The sequence below is a fragment of the Eumetopias jubatus genome, unplaced genomic scaffold (assembly GCF_037043125.1).
Source record: "Eumetopias jubatus isolate StellerSeaLion01/CBP00866 unplaced genomic scaffold, mEumJub1_p1.0 scaffold_15, whole genome shotgun sequence".
Lineage (NCBI taxonomy): Eukaryota > Metazoa > Chordata > Mammalia > Carnivora > Otariidae > Eumetopias > Eumetopias jubatus.
Genome location: NW_028274821.1, coordinates 36,628,444 through 36,647,857, shown reverse-complemented (window position 1 = coordinate 36,647,857; position 19,414 = coordinate 36,628,444). Strand labels below are relative to the sequence as shown.

Genomic DNA, 19,414 nt, shown 5'->3' with positions numbered 1-19,414 from the left:
GACCTAACTATGCTCCTATTGAGTAATGATAAGATACCTGTTAAGGTCAGAGAAAGGTACCATGGCCACATCCAAAATCATGACATCTAGTACAGACACAAAGCACACAGCAAACATCCTTTCCATGTCTTCCTTTCTCTCTTCCAGAATTACTATATATCTTTCCCACACTCAGTAAAACATGTTATGAAGATGGAGCTAACAGAAGAAGGTGTAATGTCACACTAGCTCTAGCCTCATAATCATCATCTTCATATAATCCCTTCTAGCAGATGACAGACAAGGTATTTCAATCACCTTCCCAATACAAACTGGAAACAAAACAATTGCTGAATGAAATGCAATCAATATTTTTGTAAATTCATAGCTTAGAGTCAAAGAATTTCAGAAAAATCTTTGACTAGATCTTAAGAGTCAGTAGAATCGAATGTAGCTATTCTGTGCACATTTGTCAACACCAGACACCCGTAGACTTGGGTTGTGAAGGTTATAAAGAGATCAAGAGACAGTATCTGTGAAATATGGAGAATTCAACCCTAAACTAGCTTTGGAGAATTCTACCCTAACCTAGATTGACTGTGACATATACCCATATAAAAATGTACATACACATGTATTAGCATTTTAATCGTCAAAAAATGGAGATATTCTAAATGCCTATCAGCTTAAATGTCTATCAATATTTACATATACATATTGATACATATATATAAATATACATCATAGATGATTTTCATAAACTTAAGGCTGAGCAAAATGTTCAATTATTAATAAAGGATGTTATGGGTGCCTGGTTGGCTCAGATGGTTAAGCATCTGCCTTCGGCTCAGGTCATGATCCCAGAGTCCTGGGATCGAGTCCCACATTGGGCTCCCTTCTCCTTGGGAGCCTGCTTCTCCCTCTGCTTCTCCCTCTGCCTCTCTCTCTCTCTCTCCCCCTCTCTCTGTCTCTCATGAATAAATAAATAAAATCTTAAAAAAATAATAAAGGATGTTACTTTATATATAATTTTGGGGAAGGAAATTTTTTCTCTACCTTCAAGTTTCTTCTAGCTGTCAAAGAGTTAGTTGGCATGAGACAGATTAATAAGAGTAAAAAACAATAACAACAACATTTAATTATGTACAGAGAGAGACCCAATAATGGAATTGAGATCCCCAAAACTAAGCAAGGCAGACAGTTTTTATACATTTTAGAGAAAGAAGCCATAAAACTGTGAGGAATTGACAGGACAAAGAAAACTTATTTTCAGGAGTTTCAATTAGTAAGGAATTCTAAAATAGAATTTGGGCTGGGGTAGTAAATAGTAGAAATAATAGGTTTATTTATATAGCTTTAGCTTGGAATTCCTTATCTCTGGTTTTATCTCTTTATTACCTGGTACAGAGAGGGTACTTTTCACATGGGAGATTTATTTCCTACTTTCTGGAGACAAAGCAGGAGTCAGAGTGTTTTTCTGGAACTCTTTTTTAAGTAACTTTAATTTAAAATAATCAATATTCCAAAGTGGCACATTTGGGGGCAGACTATGCTTAGCCTCTACATAGTTTTAAAACAACTAAAACAAACTAAACAATGTTTAGAGGTGTTACATATATATAGGAAAATAAGAGGAATTATAATTACTAATTAAGAAGCTAATAACTTGAGGAGGTGAGAGCATGATGTAGTTTATTTAGAAACAAGAGTACAGCAGGTTTCAGTTTTATTGCTAAGGTTCTACTTTTAAGCTGAATTGTAAGTACATGGAAATTCACTTTATTATTCTTTATGTCTTTTTATTATGATTCAGATATTTAACAATAAATAAATAAATTATTCATTTCATCCCTGAGAAAGTCTTGAAGGGTTTCTAATAGTTTATTTAATTTTAACAGTAATTGGTTGTGTTTTGAGGGGTACCTTTCCAATATAATATAGAAAAAATGACCAAAAAAGTGTTTTCTAATAAATGATAAAATTTCTTTTTTTGAACATGAGTTTAAAATAAATGAATTTAATATATGATAGATGATATTTTGTCATAAGTTTGTCACTTTAATTTCAAAGAACTTGTTTTCATTTTGTGAGAGGTAAAGTCTTGATTTTTAGGGAGCATAAGGTTATTTCACTCTTTAATCTTATTTTTATTCTTTAAGAAGTCTTCTATTAATGACTTTAGGATGTTTCTTCTGGAAGTTTCCGCTCATCCCCAGTGTTCTCTAACTCTCCTCTTGGGAGATTGAAGGGAGTGGTAAAATTTGGTTGTATTGTTGAGGATAGAGGATGGTGGAATTAAAATAGTGGTTATTATAATGACACAAACAAAATGTTTGTTCACTTAATATCGATGACTCTTAAAAAAAAAAATATCGATGACTCTTAGGAAGTGGAGTAAACAAGCTCTGGGATGATCAAATGGCAGGAAAGGAAAAGCACTAGATTTTGCCATGAGTGTTTCCTTCAATATCATTGGATTATTACCATAAATTTTTTCACAAATACTGTTTTTGGTGTAAACTTCAGGGCTATGTCAACAAATTAACCTGACCACAACTCTGCCTCCAAAACCCTGATTTTAAGGGAGAGGTTTTAAAGGGGCAGTTTTAAAGGGAGATTTTTAAAGGGAGAATTTCAAATATAAAGTTGTAATATAACTCAGCACATTGAAAATGATTATTTCAAAGATGATTATATTATTTTGGATTTAGGTAAACAAGTTGATACTTTGCCTCACATGCACACTTGTTGTGGCTTGTCAAATTTTAGGGGATTTCACTCAGCTATAAACTCTGTGGAATATAATTTAATCTTTCTTTCATGATACAAAAGCTACCTAAAGATATTGCTGCATTTAAGGATCACTATTATGGATATTGTATAAGAGAAGCAGAGAAATGAGAGTTAATATAGATTTTCCTGGATAAAATAGGTTATATTCCATTTTGTAAATTTTGTACTTAAGTCATTTAGATAACACATTAAATATAAGTATTATAGTGACAAAATAGAGTAATAAAAATAAGACAGTGTCATGATTGTATAACCAAAAACTAATAGATTGTGAGAAAGATTTACATCTAACGCCTCAAAATGCTTGAACAAGAAATATATTCAATTACATATGATCTTGGAATTATAAATCCACATGCTCACACATGTATAGCTACTACTACTTGTGATCCATATTTCATTACTTTAACCTTACATGTAAGACAATTGTATGTTTTAAATGCAGGACTTCACCTGCTCTATCTACAGAAGTGATGTAAAATTTCTACTTGAATAGCAATAAATCATGTTAATTCAGCCCTAGTCAAATGAAACTTGGTAGAAAGGATGGAAGAAGAATAGGAATGAGAATGGTCAAAACAGACTATTGAGTATAAGAATCTGCCCAACTGAAGTGATGAAGTAATACTGGGTTAAGTACTTCCAGCTATGAAACAAGAACTAGATCAGCAAGAGTGTTTGTATAATCACACTAATCTACTGATAGTAAAATGTGTTAAAATAATTTTGTATGTTTTGATTTTAGTGCAGTGTTTGCTTACAAATTCAGTGAACACAATTCAAGTAATCTCAAAAATGAGGTGAAAATGGACTGCCTGCCAAAAGTTAATGAGATAAAACTGGGTTGCCTTGAAACTACAAGCAGAGCTCACAGATTGATAAAATAAGAGCCCACCTTATGCAGACCTCGTTCCACCACATTCTCTTCTCAAAGTGAGACTTGATGAAACTGGGTTTACCTATCAATGCCTCCAGAATTAACATGGGTACCTAATATTGACTAAAAACTCAATCTTTCTAATAAGATGCATTTTCTAAAGAGAGTTGCTAACCCATCTATACAGGTCTGCATTTTCAACCCATCAACCTTCACTGCCAAAGTACCATCTGGGAAGTGAACATGTCTATTATTTTGTGTGCCCATTTGCATTTTCCTAGGTCCTCAAACTTTCATTCCCCCAAAATCTTAATAAATTAATAAACCAAGGGAAAATATGAGACATATTTTCCTTGTGCAAATGTGAAACAAAATTTTAAGAATCCTCTACTTGACAAAGAAGTTAGAATTCAAACATCTGGAAGATGCTAACCACTGATTTTCCAGTATCATTTCTTGGATAAATAATGACTTTTGACCCAAGCCTCTGCACATTTGAAAGCTAAGGTTCCTGGCCATGATTAAATCCAACATGGGTATTTAGCATCCTGTAATCATTTCATGGCTTCCACACAATATCCTTTCTTAGGGATGAATAAGAGGTTTTCTTTAAACAAATCCATTCCCTCTTCTTTAGAGAGGTTTTGTGTATGACTCTTAATCTCCATCTAAGTGTATTTGAGCACTGAGATAAACAGATTGTTTATTGTCAACTATATGAAAGACACTGCAGTGAGCCAGGATAAAACATGATTCATTGACTTTAATCATGTTCAAATGAGCCATCCCAGAGAATATCATGTGAAATACATATAGTGTAAAATAAAGGCAGTATTTTAGATAACAAACTTGTTTAGAATGCCTACTCCCAAGATAAATTGACTTGGTTCTGAATGTTACTTCTTAGTTCCTTTGACTACATTTGACTATAAAAGGCAATTCCTTGCTGATTAATTGCTGAAACATTTTCAAACTGATAAGGCTTTCAAGGTTCATCTCATCATTATAAATATGTGGGGGCTTTATTCTGACCACTTAATGTAATCTACTTATTAACTCATAAAGTATTGTTTAATCCGTATTGCCCCAGAGCTTGCTAACTTGTATCACCCCACAAGCTAGTTACACCCATACATCTGCCTTAAAAAGCATCATTAATATTTCTCTTTTAATTTTTTAAAAGATAAATCATCTGAATGCTGACTTGCTTTGCAGCAACTTGATCCTGAAAATTTTCTAGTCTTACAGGGTAAACTTCTGGTGACATACAAACCCCATCCTATATAGTTTCTTTTTTCTCCAAGTCTTCATCATATTAAACATATGCAGGCTTGTTCTCTATAAGTGGAGAAAAACATGCTAAATAGTATTCGCTCCATGAAAGAAAAAAAATTGAAAAGCTGGACTTAATTAAAATTGAGAAATATCTGCTCTGCAAAAAATACTGTGAAAAGAATAAAAAGCCACAAACTGTATGAAAATATTTGCAAAAGACCCATCTGATAAAGGACTGTGTCTTAGTTCAGATTACTATAAAAGAATAACACAGATTAGGTGGCTTAATAACAGACATTTATTTCTCAGAGTTCTGGAGGCTAGGAAGTCTAAGATCAAGATACAGATAGATTTGGTGTGTGGTGAGGACCCTTTTCTAGATTTCAGAATGCCAACTTCTGGTTGTATCCTCACATGGAAGAAAGAGAATAAGAGAGCTAGGGACACAAATAACATTCAGAAGAGCTTCATTCTCATGACCTAATCACCTCCCAAAAGCTCCACCTCCTAATGCTGTTACATTAGAGGTTAAGATTTCAACATAGGAATTTGGAGGGGCACAAAAAAATCCGGTCCATTGCACACTCTTATTCAAAACATACAAAGAACTCTTGAAACTCAACAGTAAGAAAACAAATAACCCTACTAAAAACTGGGCAAGATCCTTAACAGACACTTCACCAAAGAAGATATACAGATGGCAAATAAGCATATGAAAAGATGCTGTACATCATATGTTCCCAGGGAAATGCAAATTCAAACAATGAGTTAACATTACACACTTATTAGATTGGCCAAAATCCAGTATACAGATAATACCAAATGCTAATGAGGATGTAGAGCAACAGGAATACTCATTCATTGATGGTGCCAATATAAAATGGTACATCCACTTTGGAAGACAGCTTGGAGTTTCTTACAAAACTAAACATGCTCTTAACCATACTATCACCCAGCAATCATGTCCCTTAGTAACTGCCCAAAGGAGTTGAAATCTGTCCACATAAAATCCATACATGGATGTTTATAGCAGCTTTATTCATAATTTACTGAACTTGGGAAGTAACTGAGATGCCCTTCAGGAGGTGAGTGGATAAATAAACTATGGTACACCCAGACAATGGAATAGTATAGTGCTACAAATAAATGAGCTATCAAGGCATGAAAAGACATAGAGGAACTTTAAGCACTTGTTCCTAAGTGAAAGAAACCAGTCTGAAAAAAACTACATACGCTATGATTCCAACTATATGACATTTGGAAAAGACAAAATTATGTAGACAATAAAAAAGATCAGTGGTTTCCAGGGTCTGCAGGGAGGAAAGAATGGATAAGCTAAGCACAAAAGGATGGTTAGGGCAATGAAACTACTCTGTATGGTATCATAATGATGGATATATACCACTATACATTTGTTCAAACTCATTGAATGTACAACCAACAGTCAGTCTTAATGTAAACCATAGATTTTGAATGACAATGATGTGTCAGTGTAGTTTCATCAGTTTTAATGAATGTACCACTCTGGTAATCTCTGGTCAGGGATGCTGATAATGGTGGAGGCTATGCATGTGTTGTGGTAGGGGGCAGATGGGAAATTTCTGTACCTTCCATTCAGTTTTTTTGTGAACCTAAAACTACTCTAAAAATATCTATTTAAATTTTTTAAAAGTCCCCTCAAAGAGAAAATAATCGTTTTTATTAACGATGTTAAAAAGATACTAGAAATGAGTGAAGGATTTGAATAAACATTTTTCCAAAGAAGATATGCAAATGGACAATAAGCACATAAAAAATTCGCACATCATTAGCCATTAGAAAAATGGAAATCAAAACCGCAATGAGATACCACTATAGGCTCACTAAAATACAGTTATGACGGAAAAGACAGATAATAGTAAGTATGCTTGAGGATGTGCAAAAACTGGAATCCTCATACATTGCTGACAGGAATATAAATGGGGCATCCATTTTGGAAAACAGTTTGGCAATTTCTCTAAATGATAAATACAGACTCGCCATATGACCCAGCAATTTCAGTCGTAGGTATACACATACTCATGAGAACTGAACACATATGTCCATAAAACCTCATACATAAATGTTCATAGCATGGCTGCATTTCTTTCTGGGAGCTCTAGGGGAACATACATTTCCTTGTCCTTTCCAGTTTCTAGAGGCTGCTTATATTCCAGATGTTCCTTTCCATCTCCAAGGCCTGCAATGACAATGGCCAGTAGAGTCGTTGTCAGATTATATCACTCAGATTCTTACTCTCCTGCCTCTCTTTCTCACTTACAAGAACTCTTATGATTACACTGGGCTCACCTGAATGATCCAGGATAATTTCCACCATCTCAAATTCAGCCGATTAGCAATTTAATTCCATCTACAAACTTAATTATAATCCCTTTTGCCATGTAACAATATATTCACAGGTTCTTGGAATTACATTGTGGACATTTTGGGGGAAGTTTTTCTGCCTACCATAGATGACTCTTTTTGTTTATTTATTTTTATCCTTTCTAAATGATTATTTTAAAATTAAGCCAAAGGGGTGCCTGGGTGGCTCAGTCGTTAAGCGTCTGCCTTTGGCTCATGTCTTGATCCCAGGGTCCTGGGATCGAGCTCCGCATCGGGTTCCCTGCTCGGCGGGAAGCCTGCTTCTCCCTCTCCCACTCCCCCTGCTTGTGTTCCCTCTCTCGCTGTGTCTCTGTCAAATAAATAAATAAAATCTTTTAAAAAATAAAATAAGATTAAGCCTACATTCAATAGATATTGCTAAATGAAAACATCTTATTTAAACAAAATATTTTTTAGTAGACATTTTTTTTTTTAGATTTTATTTATTTATTTGAGAGAGAGGATGAGAGATAGAGAGCACGAGAGGGAAGAGGGTCAGAGAGAGAAGCAGACTCCCTGCTGAGCAAGGAGCCCGACATGGGACTCGATCCCGGGACTCCAGGATCATGACCTGAGCCGAAGGCAGTCGCTTAACCAACTGAGCCACCCAGGCGCCCTAGACATTATTTTTTAGAGCAGTTTTAGTTCATAGCAAAATTGAGTGGAAAATACACAGATTTCCCATATATCCCCTACCACAACACATTTACACTTTTTCACGTATTCAATCATATATTAATCTTCCAATTAATGACTCATTCTGATGACACTCTAAAAATATTTAGGGACATGGAAACAAATCTACAATATATCAGAGAGGCATATGTATGTGTGTGTTTATGTGTTGTGCATATTTCTATTTAGTAATTTATTCAGAAATAACTGATGGAGGGGCCCCTGGGTGCTTCAGTCATTAAGCGTCTGCCTTTGGCTCTGGTCATGTTCCCAGGGTGCTGGGATCAAGCCCCGCATCTGGCTCCCTGCTCGGCAGGAAGCCTGCTTCTCCCTCTCCCTCTGCCCCTGCTTGTGTTCCCTCTCTATATATATCTCTCTCTGTCCAAAAAAAAAAAAAAAAAAAAAAAAAAAAACCTTAAAAAGAGAAAGAAAGAAACAACTGATGGAAACATAGACTACAAAGTTAACTGGGAATATTTATCCCTGGCAACTGGAATTAGAGCTAGAAAATATATGTATGTGACGGCATGAATGTATGGGTGTGTGCATGCACATTTCTATTAATATATACATGTGTATATTTATACTTTTTCACATTTGTGATTGCATTTTACTCATTGTTAGAAAAAATAAAATTTTGAAAATGAAGAATTAATGTACCACATGTCATATGCAAATGAAAGAGGTAAGCTATTTTTTATTTTTTGATGGGATATGCTAAAGGTACACTTTTAATACAAGGATAACAAGTTATATCCCACATGATATAAGTGATCAAGGGCATATTATTAAGAAGGATTCAGAGGCCATATCCTTGTTCAGAGTGAAAGGATTTTGACTGAGTGGTAATGAATGCCATGCATGGAGCAGTGTTTAGCAATTGTAGTATGTATTCATCATCCCTATTTTAAGTCATTGGAGTTCTATTTTATACCCCAAACGCTATTTTCTGACATTCATTTTACCTAAAATTAAATGGTACTCTTTACAAACTAGGTAACAACATTCAAGTTAAGAAAGTGGGTTTTAGGCATATGTGATTGGTGATTTTAGATAATTTACAGTTAGAAGCTGAGACCTTTTTTTTTTGAAGACTTTATTTATTTTATTTTATAGAGAGTGCATACAAGCGGGGAGGGGTAGGGGAGAGGGAGAAAATCTCAAACAGACTCAGTGCTGCTCCTGGAGCTCAACACAGGGCTGGATCTCACGACCCAGAGATAATGACCGGAGCTGAAACCAAGAGTCAAATGCTTAACCAACTGAGCCACCCAGGTGCCCCAGAAGCTCAGATCTTAATATTGCCTCATAGAAAGTGAAAAACCATGCCTAAAGGAAAAACAAAAGGTACTCATGAAAAGCAGTGTTGGTCTCACTAGCCCCAGTGAAAGGCAGTGGAGCCTGAAGATAGACAGGAACAAGGAAGAGAAGCGGAAATCAACTGGGTGATAGTGGTGTGTATGCGGCTCTTGAGAATAAAAATTGTTGGAGACTGGTAGGGTGGGTATGTGTTATAGTGAGGAGAGAGAGAATTATCTTTTCCCCATGGCCTAGGATTTGGCCACCTGGCAATTATAAGTATTTAAACATTTGCTTTATCTTAACAACATCACAATTGTGCAGCACATAAAATTATAACCATAACAAGATTTCACACAAATTGATAATCAAATCAGACAGATGGACAGACTCAAGATCAGTCAGAGTTGAGCAGGAACTATGCAGGAACACACATTCTGTGCAATTACAAGTACCTCTCATTTTCAGATCCACATCTGTACCTCCTTTTCTACTATTGATTCCAGTGAATGTAACCCACGCACAGGAAAGCAGGATGCTCCCACCATCCTCCTCACCAATCAGTCTACACACAAGGGGAAAAGATGCTCTCAGATAATTTCTCCAACTCTAATGTTATGACCCTGAGCTTACAATGGAAAATGATAATGGAATTTGTTTTTAAGCGTACATACTCAGATGTATTTTATTTTTCTGGAATTCTAATATCACTTGCAGCTTAGAATAATACCAAATCTTGTAAAACTACAGCATATGTAGCCTATGCCATATTAGTTAAATTACTCTAATATACATTTTTATATTTTTCCAGTCTTTAGTTTGTTCTCCAGGTATTTTATACACTGTTCTGCTATTCTTAGACATTCTGAATCAAGCAATTGATTGATTCATGAATGCATTTAAAACACAAATTTAGTCCTCACAATGAGGCAGGTATTGTGTTAAATCCTGGGGAGAACAAGGTCAATAGACATATTTTGCATTCAAGAAGCACGAGTTCTTGTTTTGGATGACATTAACTAAGAGCTAGGGAACGGATTTTGTTTCTAATTTGTCTTTTCATAATTTTGTTCATGGACTTCTTTGAAGTCCATTGAAATATTTATTTTAGTATTTTGATGTTAGGGTAATACTATTTTGTTCTTTAAAACACTATCATTGAGCTTTGTGCAGCAGCAGTATGGTAGCCAATGAGGTTTATCCAAGGTGCAATTATTGCTAATTAAAATACTAAGGTTTAATATTGTAGTTTTTGTATAACTTCTTAAATTTTGTTTCCAATAATACATTATGTGATAATTGAATTTAAATTGGACCCTGGGGTCAAGTCCTGCATCAGACTCTCTGCTCAGCGGGGAGCCTGCTTCTCCCTCTGCCCCTCCCCACTGCTTGTGTGTGCGCTCTCTCTCTCTCTGAAATAAATAAATAAAATCTTTTTTAAAAATGGAAAAAACTTAAAAAATGAATTTAATATAGTTATATATTGTCAGACATAAAAGATATTTAAAGATTACTCAAAATTAGCAAAATATATTTTCATGTGTAAATTGATGTCAGAAATGTATTATAATGATTTATAATTGATAATAATATTTGTGATGAGTTTCCTTATGCAAAAAAATAATTATTGTACACGTATGAGTCAGAAACTCTGGTAGGTGATTAAAATTCATCAGTGTACAAATAGATTAGTCTTTTTCCTTTAGCCTTTGCAAAACTTCCTTTCGAAGAAAGGTTGGGAAAGGAAAATGAGGCTCAGAAAAAGAAAATTAAATAACAGAAGTATAATAAGTATGATGTCAGATTTACTGGGTTTAACACTAACAACCTAACATAAATGTCTAACATAAATATGGACAACAGAGAAGACATGGCACTAGGGATTTTTTCATGTTTTCCTGACTTTTGTTTGCTTTTTTTTCTAATGTGGTATTTATAAGAGGTGTGGGGTAGAGCTATTTAAATGGAAAAGATGCTTAATTTTAAAACAGTCATACCATATATATCTTTGTGCCTTTTGAGGAATTGTACTTTTGTCAATTTTATTTATTCAACAAAAATGTATTAAATCTCTAGCAGGAAATGGAGTAGTAGGTAAATGGGTAGTAGAAGAAAATACATGGTATACCTTAATGCAATTTACAAAACAAAGGACTGCTTAAATTACTTTGTTTCAGTCTATGAATGCCTTGTATTCAGTAGATAATTATACAGGCATATGTTGGAATTTATCATATAACATACTGCACTGAGGGGCACCTGGGTGGCTCAGTCGTTGGGCGTCTGCCTTCGGCTCAGATCATGGTCCCGGGGTCCTGGGATCGAGCCCCACATCGGGCTCCCTGCTCGGCGGGAGTCTGCTTCTCCCTCTCCCACTCCTTCTGCTTGTGTTCCTTCTCTGGCTGTGTCTCCCTCTGTCAAATAAATAAATAAAATCTTTAATAAAAAAAAAATAAAATAAAATACTGCACTGAATAGAAAATTAAGAATAAACAAAATTATACTTTAGATAAGCATGTGTCTTTATTTGGAGACAGAATTTGTGTCTTTTTATGTATTATTCAAATAGTTTGTCTTGAAATACCTATCCTATGATTTTCTAGCCTATAAATTAAAGCTCATATGTATTTTTCTATTGCTTCAAGGATTTAGTAATAATCATCCTTCTTACTATGTTGATGCCTTTGTCATTTCTGAATGCATGCATATTTTCATTTTAAATGTATAGCAATAAGGAGGAAAAAAAAGGCCAGCGCCAATACTGAAGTTTTTAGATGTTTAAGTGTTAATTTGCAAACAGTGTAAATTTCTTACATATTCTACTTGATTAAAAATGATGCCTATATTCTTAAATAAACAAAGTAAACAAGTAAAGAGGACTTGTCACCTGTAAGTGACAGAAAACAACTTCAAGGGCACACTCATGATGGGAACAAAAGTCAATATGATCTGATGGTCTCCCAATGAAACACATGTGAAGTGCATGCTAATTAGCTTGTAAATCAGACTAATACTTGGTTTATTTGGGCCAGAAAGACTACCTACTGTCAAGCAATCAAGTACTACCCCTTTAATTGCAATTTATTCCAACAACCACAATTTATTGATCCTAGCATACACTTATGCCACAGCAGTATCATTTGACTTTATTTTAACAGCTCCAAAAGGTTAGAAAGTTAGAAACCACTGTGAAAGAAACCATTAAAAAGTTGAGTTGCTGACATTGCTTTACACTCTATGCCAAACAATGTTTACTATATGTGTGGAATTATTAAAAGGAGAAATAAAAAGGAACTTATATTCATTGGCACTTAATATGAACTAGTGATTTCTTATAGCGAATATTACTTAATAATCACAAAACACACAGACAAAAACAAGGAAGATCAATATTGTGATTTGCATTTTACAGATAAGCTGAAGCTTGAAGACTTTAAGTACATTTCTCAGAACTATAATGTTAAAATGTTAAAACCATCTTTCTGACTCCAAAGCACATGTTTAGTCTCTTGTGTGATTTCTGGAACAATTTTTGTACACTGTTCTATGACATTGTAGTCAACTTCAAACACTCTAAGTGATATTGAAAGTGCAGAGACAGCTTATCCACATGAGTTTTGTATCCAGTATGGTCTTTAAAACACAAAACATCAATATCTGATCACACATTTATTAGCTGTATTACTTTGTATAAGCCAATACATGTTATTTATTTATTTACTTATTTAAGAATTAGAGTTGTGAAATTTCAGTTTGGAATTCTCAGCTAATTAGATAATGTACTGAGCATGCTTGGTAAAATAACTTTTGTAGCTCAAAGAATCCTTAGGAAATATTCAGTAGATATAAAGAGTGGTTTAAAGTTTGGCATTTTTCCCCCTTTCCACTCCAAAATTAAAAAGGCCACCTGACATAAATTTGACAATTAAAACTTATATATACTTAAGGTGTACAGTTTGATTATTTGTTATACATGTACACTGTGAAATATTCACCACCATCAAGCTGGTTAACAAATCCATCACCTTATATAGTTTGTGTGTGTGTGTGTGTGTGTGTGTGCGTGTGTGTGTGTGTTGAGAACACTTAAGATCTACCCTTTCAGCTAATTTCAAGTTTATAATTCAGTATTGTTAACTAAAACTGTGTATCCCTGGACCAGCATCTCCCATATCCCACTCCTTGATAACCACCATTCTATTCTCTGTCTCTATGAATTTAACATTTTTGATTCCATGCAGTATTTGTCTTTCTGCATCTAGCTTATTTCACTGAGCTAATGTCATCAGGTTCATCCATTTTGTCACAAATGGAAAGATTTTCTCCTTTTTTAAGGCTGACATATTCCTCTGTGTGCACACACATGCACATGTATGTGTGTGTAATCACATTTTTGATCCATTTATCAGTAAACAGACATTTGGGAATGTAAATTGGCACATCAATTATAGAAAACATTATGGATGTTACTCAAAAAATGGAACTACCTTATGATCCAGCAATCCCACTTTTGGATGTATATCCAAAGGATTTGAAATCAGTATCTTGAAGAGATATCTGCATTATTCACAAGGAAAAATATGGATAAAACCTAAACATTCCTCAATGGATGAATGGATAGTGTAATTTTTTTATACATACATTCTGAGTAGGCCTGAATTGACTGATGAGCTATCAAAATTCTTCATGCACCCTCTGTAAATCCTTGACTAGATTTAAGCCAGATTTAGTCTAGCCTACAGGAAGAGACTGAAAGGTGGAAGTCCTAAATATTTTCTTTGTATCGTCCAGAGTACTCTGCTTTTAATGATTCCATGTTTGTCACTTCCATAAAATTTTATTCATAGGATATATAAACCAATAAATTGTAAAATGCTAATGAAATTAGAAACCATGGATCTATCCAATGTCCTCATTTTTGCAGGTGAAGAAATGGAGAATCAAAGAAGTAAAGGACCTGTCTCAAAGTCACACTACTAGTAAGTAATATCTTGTAGATCTAGAATCAGATATCAGACTGTTTGACCTGCATTCTAGCCATTGCAGAATGATTTCTCATATTAGATACAATGTTGAAAACTGTGTAAAACTGTTTCTATACTTGTTTATACCACATTTAGTCAGTGACGTTAGTTGCATACCACCTTCAACTCTGCTATACACTTCAGAGGATTCTTAGAAAGTGAGGTACAGGATGTTCTTTTTAAGAAGAAACAGTGTAGCTCATGAGATGATATAGCAAAAGAAAAAAGCTGGAATTCATCCTAAGGCTTTCTATGTTCACGGTGCTTAATATAAATCTTTCCATTTAATCTTCACAGATATATTGTAATAGAGGTGGTTTAATCCCTATTTTTAGAAGTAAACTAAGGCTCTAAGGTGTTTGGTAGTTTGCCCGAGTATATAGAGCTGTTTAAAGTCAGAGCTAATTTCAAATCTAAATCTCTCTGACTTTAAAAATGCCCACTTTTGTACTATACAATTCTGTATTTAGACAGAAAACAAATGAAGGTACTGATCAATGCAAATAGTACATGATTCCAAGCTAGTATGATATAACCAGTTGTATAATATACTGCATAGTTCAAGGCACTAACAGAACATGAAATAGTGAAAGATCAGCTTGGGTTGACACTGTAAAAAGGTTGATATGCTCTTACTACAGACTCCCTCTAGCAATGCTTTGAAAGCTTGCTGCTACAAAGACATTATATATATATATATATAAAATGATATCTGTGAGTGAGTGGAAAAATATTGGTAACACATATATAATGACACTACTAGTAGAGATTGTCAAGATACAGTAGAATGCTGGTTTCAAAGAGGGAAAGTTTACTTTAGCTGTTGGGATATGAAAGAATTGCTGACCAAAGCACATGATATTTTGAGCTGGATGGGATGTAGATATGTGGAGTTGGATAAAATCATTTCCTTTCAAGAAGAGAATATGAGAAGCATGGAGGTGGAAATAAGTAGAGACATTTGGCAATAGGGTATAGGCTAAAATCATAGAAAATGATAAGGAAGAATGAGACATTATTTCAAAAAGTAGGACTGAGATTGGTTGGTGGAAGTCTTTGAAGCCTGGTTTTAAAAATATATATATTTTACTATATAAGCCATAAGTAGTCACTGAAGGTGTTGGACTTTTGTAATTATTTTTGTTTGTTCGTATAATCAGATCTGTATCTTGGGGGAAAAGTGTGATAGCCTTATGTTGGATGGACTACATGGGTGAAAAATCAGAAGTGAGCAGACCAAAGAGCAGGTGTGAAAATATGAGGGCAAACATCCCCACTTAATGTTTAACTATTAGAGAGAATAAGACATCTCCCCTCCCCAGTAGCCATAATCACTCAATTTCTATAGTCACTTTGAAGCGGAAGTATTACTGATCTCATCAACCATATCTTAAGGCAATTTTCCCTCAAAGAAACAAACAAAATTCCATAGATCCAATGTCTATTTTCCTCCCAAATGCCCCTTTTCTTGATATTTGTTAAATGAATAAATAGGTCCCTTTTCAATCTACACATCTACCTTGAAAATTCCTGTCATGTGAGGGAGAATATAGATGTCATGAGAGGTATTATTATTATTATTATATCATCATCATCATCATTATCCTGGAACCCTAACTCTTCCTAGAGGGGTCTTTATCAGTGAAAACTATCCATGTGCTTTGAGGATCCCTGTTTACCTAAAATTTGCACTTCAGATAAAGGAAGGGAAAAACTAAGGGATACTTGTTTATCTGCTGAGTGGCATAAACAAACTGGAAGTAGCTGTGTTATCCTAAAGCATTTTGCTGGGATAACAAAGGAGCAACAACAATGAAAAAACCTTTATGGAAATTTTGAATCCTTTAGATTCTCAAAGGTCAACTGCTTGGTTTTAACACCCACACTGGGTAGAAAGAGCCCTGAAAGCTCTCTGCCCTGCACTAGATAAACAACACAAGACAACTCCTGCTCTTAATGAGGATTCCACTTTAAACCCACAGCACTTTCCTAATTTTAGAACCTTTCTTTTTCCAGGAATCATAGGCATCCATTAATGAAGCTGAACAATACCAACCCAATAGCCTGCTGCTTCCTAACTATGATTTCTCAAGTAATGGCAATTGCCCTCTGAACAATTTTTCTTCTTGTTCAGTTGATTTCACACCCATGAAACTTTTTTCAGATTATTTTTCCTTTTTTGCATTACATTTTTGACCCTGGGTCCTCTTTAAGAATGTGCTTCTTTGAATTTATATTAATTTGCCTTATAAGCAATATTTCTGCTAAATGTATCCCCTTTATATTGCATCTCTCTTCTGCTTTCTTAGAGAGAAAAAATATCCTTTTATCCTTTCCAAACATGGGCTATCCCTCTCAAAGGCAATGCCTTTGCCATTAAAGATATTTTGGCCAAAGTGATACATATTAACATTTCTGAGCTTCTAAGAAAACAGCACTTTGATGTAAGGGCTATTCAAGTAAATTCTGTCTCTCTGTATTTATGGTTTGACATTTTCTTTGGCCAGCTATTTGTAATGAAAAGGTGAGTTAAAGTTTTGGGTGAGAAAGAAAGTACTCCACCTTTATCGATAAAAGTAATGAAAATCAGAATAGGGCAGCCTTGTGAGGGTTCGGTATGAGCACTGAATATCCATAGCACTGTGTCTGTCACACAGAAAAATTATTTGTTAAGTGAACACGTGCATTATTCACTTGTAACTGTCAGTCCTTTTGTCTCTGTCTATTTGTGAAAGTAGTGTAGCAGAGCAGTTAAAGACTGCATTGATATGGATAGAAATCTAGTATTAGAACTCAGGCAGCTGTCTCAAGAATCAATCCTCTGCCTGTTTGAATGCCATTCATTGGCCAAAAAAGTGAGTTTGTGCATAGACAGGACTGTAACATTTACTCTACATGACCTCTAGTAGCCAATTGTGCTAGGACCTGGCAAGAAACATGGTGTTCTCGGCATTGTTTCCTGGTTATAACTATGGTAATGCTAGTAATGCTAGCAAAACCGAGGGGCATTCCATTTACAGTTTTCTTTTTATACATTCCAGATTGGTCTTTGGGCTAAAAAAAAAAAAAAAAAAAAAGAGTGAGCTTCATATGATAGAGATGAAACTTACTTCATGACTTTTAATATCTGATATAGATAAATGAGGGAAAACATTTGTTTTATTTTCCAAGAGGATAAATTAATAAATGCTATAGCACTATGAAAATTTTAAAGAAAAAAAGGATTGTTGAAAACATGTAAAAATATCATTGTATTATGGGAGGTTGTTTGGCATAGAGATAAAGACCACAGATTCTGGGGAAACTTAATATGTATAAATAATGGATTCCACCATTTATTATTTGTATAACCTTGGAGAGGTTTTCAAATGTTTCTGTACTTCATTTTCTTCCACTGTAAAAACATGTACTTCACAGAGTCATTCTAAGTATTAAATCAGTTAATGCATGCAGTTTCTGACACGTAAGCATAGAAAGCTTTTGTTTTGAGTATTATTAAAGTTTGCTGACTTAGTATTATATTCATTACATCTGAAATTTTTCGTGAAATAAATCATCAGTCCATATATGAAGTCTTTTTTTATGTATAAGTTTGCAAAAGCACAAGTTTTGTATGTTAAAATAATATTAATTTGCTTAGTACATATTCAGTTAAACTCTGCCTTGTATTTCCCACATAAATTTCCTATTCAGATGCATAGTAAGTTGATAGATATCATTCTTTGGCACCAAGTCTAAATCTACTTGGAATGTGACACTAAGGAAAGGAAGCATGCTGCTTTAGTAATTTATCTATAAATGTATAAATCTATATATCTATTTCTATTTCTAACCCTAACTTTTTCAAGATCTTTTCATTAAATTTTATTTGGAATTTATAATGAAATGCGTACACATATATTGTGATATCGAGGGGGAAATTATGTTTTACAAATTGACATTAATTAAATTGACTTAAAATAATTTTAATAGAATACTCCCCACAACACACAAACACACACATTTAATAAACCAAATATGGACCACTAAGTTTTGAAACTATAAAATTGAAAAGATCTTTTGTTAAAAGGAATTATATATTCTAGCAAATTTCACTATATGCCTATTTTTGCCAGTGTTACACTTGGAAGCCAATTCATCTAGTCTGCTTTATCAAATGGCTCCCTAACTGTTTTTGAATATTGATCCTCTCTACTCAAAACCTTCCGAGCAGTTTGTTATTTCTTCATTGCACATCTGGAAACAGCTCATCTCTGTGTCTATACAGGATGGCCTCCATAGAGATGGAAATTCCAAAGCACCAGTTGTCCTTTTCAGTCTCGTTCTAATACTACTTCCTTGATTTCATCGTTGGGACTCATCTCCCCTCCCAGGATGACTTGGTGTCTTGTTTCTGTTACTGCTCTTATCAACAACAGCCCTATAGTTATTTGCCAACTCTGTTTTGGCCGGCTGCTAATGAAAATAAAACTTTCTTTTATTGCTTGTTTAAAACTTTGTTTTATTGTTTCTTTTATTGTTTTCTTGATTGTTTGTGATTTTGTTTAATCTTCCATCATCTAGAACACATACAAATATTGTCTGGATCTAATTTTCTTAACTGATGGTGTGCCCATGCCCACTGACCCCAGTTCTTCCTGTTAAGTTCTTGCTTGTGACTGAATTCTGGCCAGGGGAACATAGGCTAGGCTATGTGTTCCACTTCCTGGCCCATTAAACTTCCCTTGCTTGATTCTCCATGTTTTTCCCCTCCGAAGATGACTTTATTTTACATAAAATCAGTGCTCTCCCAAAATACTTTTACTTTTTGTTTCCTCTTTCTGACCACTTACTAATCTCCTTCCATCCACACTCTGGAATTCAGTCTTGGCTTTCATTTATTTTTGGCTTAATGTTGGCTAGAATTCTATGATATCCAGTGCACATCACCAACACTTATTTTAGTCTGTAACTAAAGTATCCACAAAGAGTGGGTAATACCCCACTAGCCTTATGCTGAGGGTTGCTTTTGTTTATTTGTGCTTACCTGTTTATATTTTCATGGAGTTTTTATATATACTTTTGAGAAAGTTAGTTTGCTAAAGAGGGA

General features: G+C 34.4%; 1 long non-coding RNA gene and 1 pseudogene across 2 annotated transcripts in view; both read left to right on the top strand.

The window, feature by feature from the left end:
• Nucleotides 1–17,399, top strand: part of LOC114212442 (uncharacterized) — a 282,523-nt gene extending 265,124 nt beyond the window's left edge. For both annotated transcript variants that reach the window (XR_003609963.2, XR_003609962.2), the window contains 2 exons: nucleotides 14,226–14,280; nucleotides 16,342–17,399. This is a non-coding gene — a long non-coding RNA (uncharacterized LOC114212442). The remainder of the gene's footprint in view (nucleotides 1–14,225; nucleotides 14,281–16,341) is intronic.
• Nucleotides 10,463–10,583, top strand: LOC114212469 (U4 spliceosomal RNA; annotated as a pseudogene).
• Nucleotides 17,400–19,414: the final 2,015 nt, after the last annotated feature.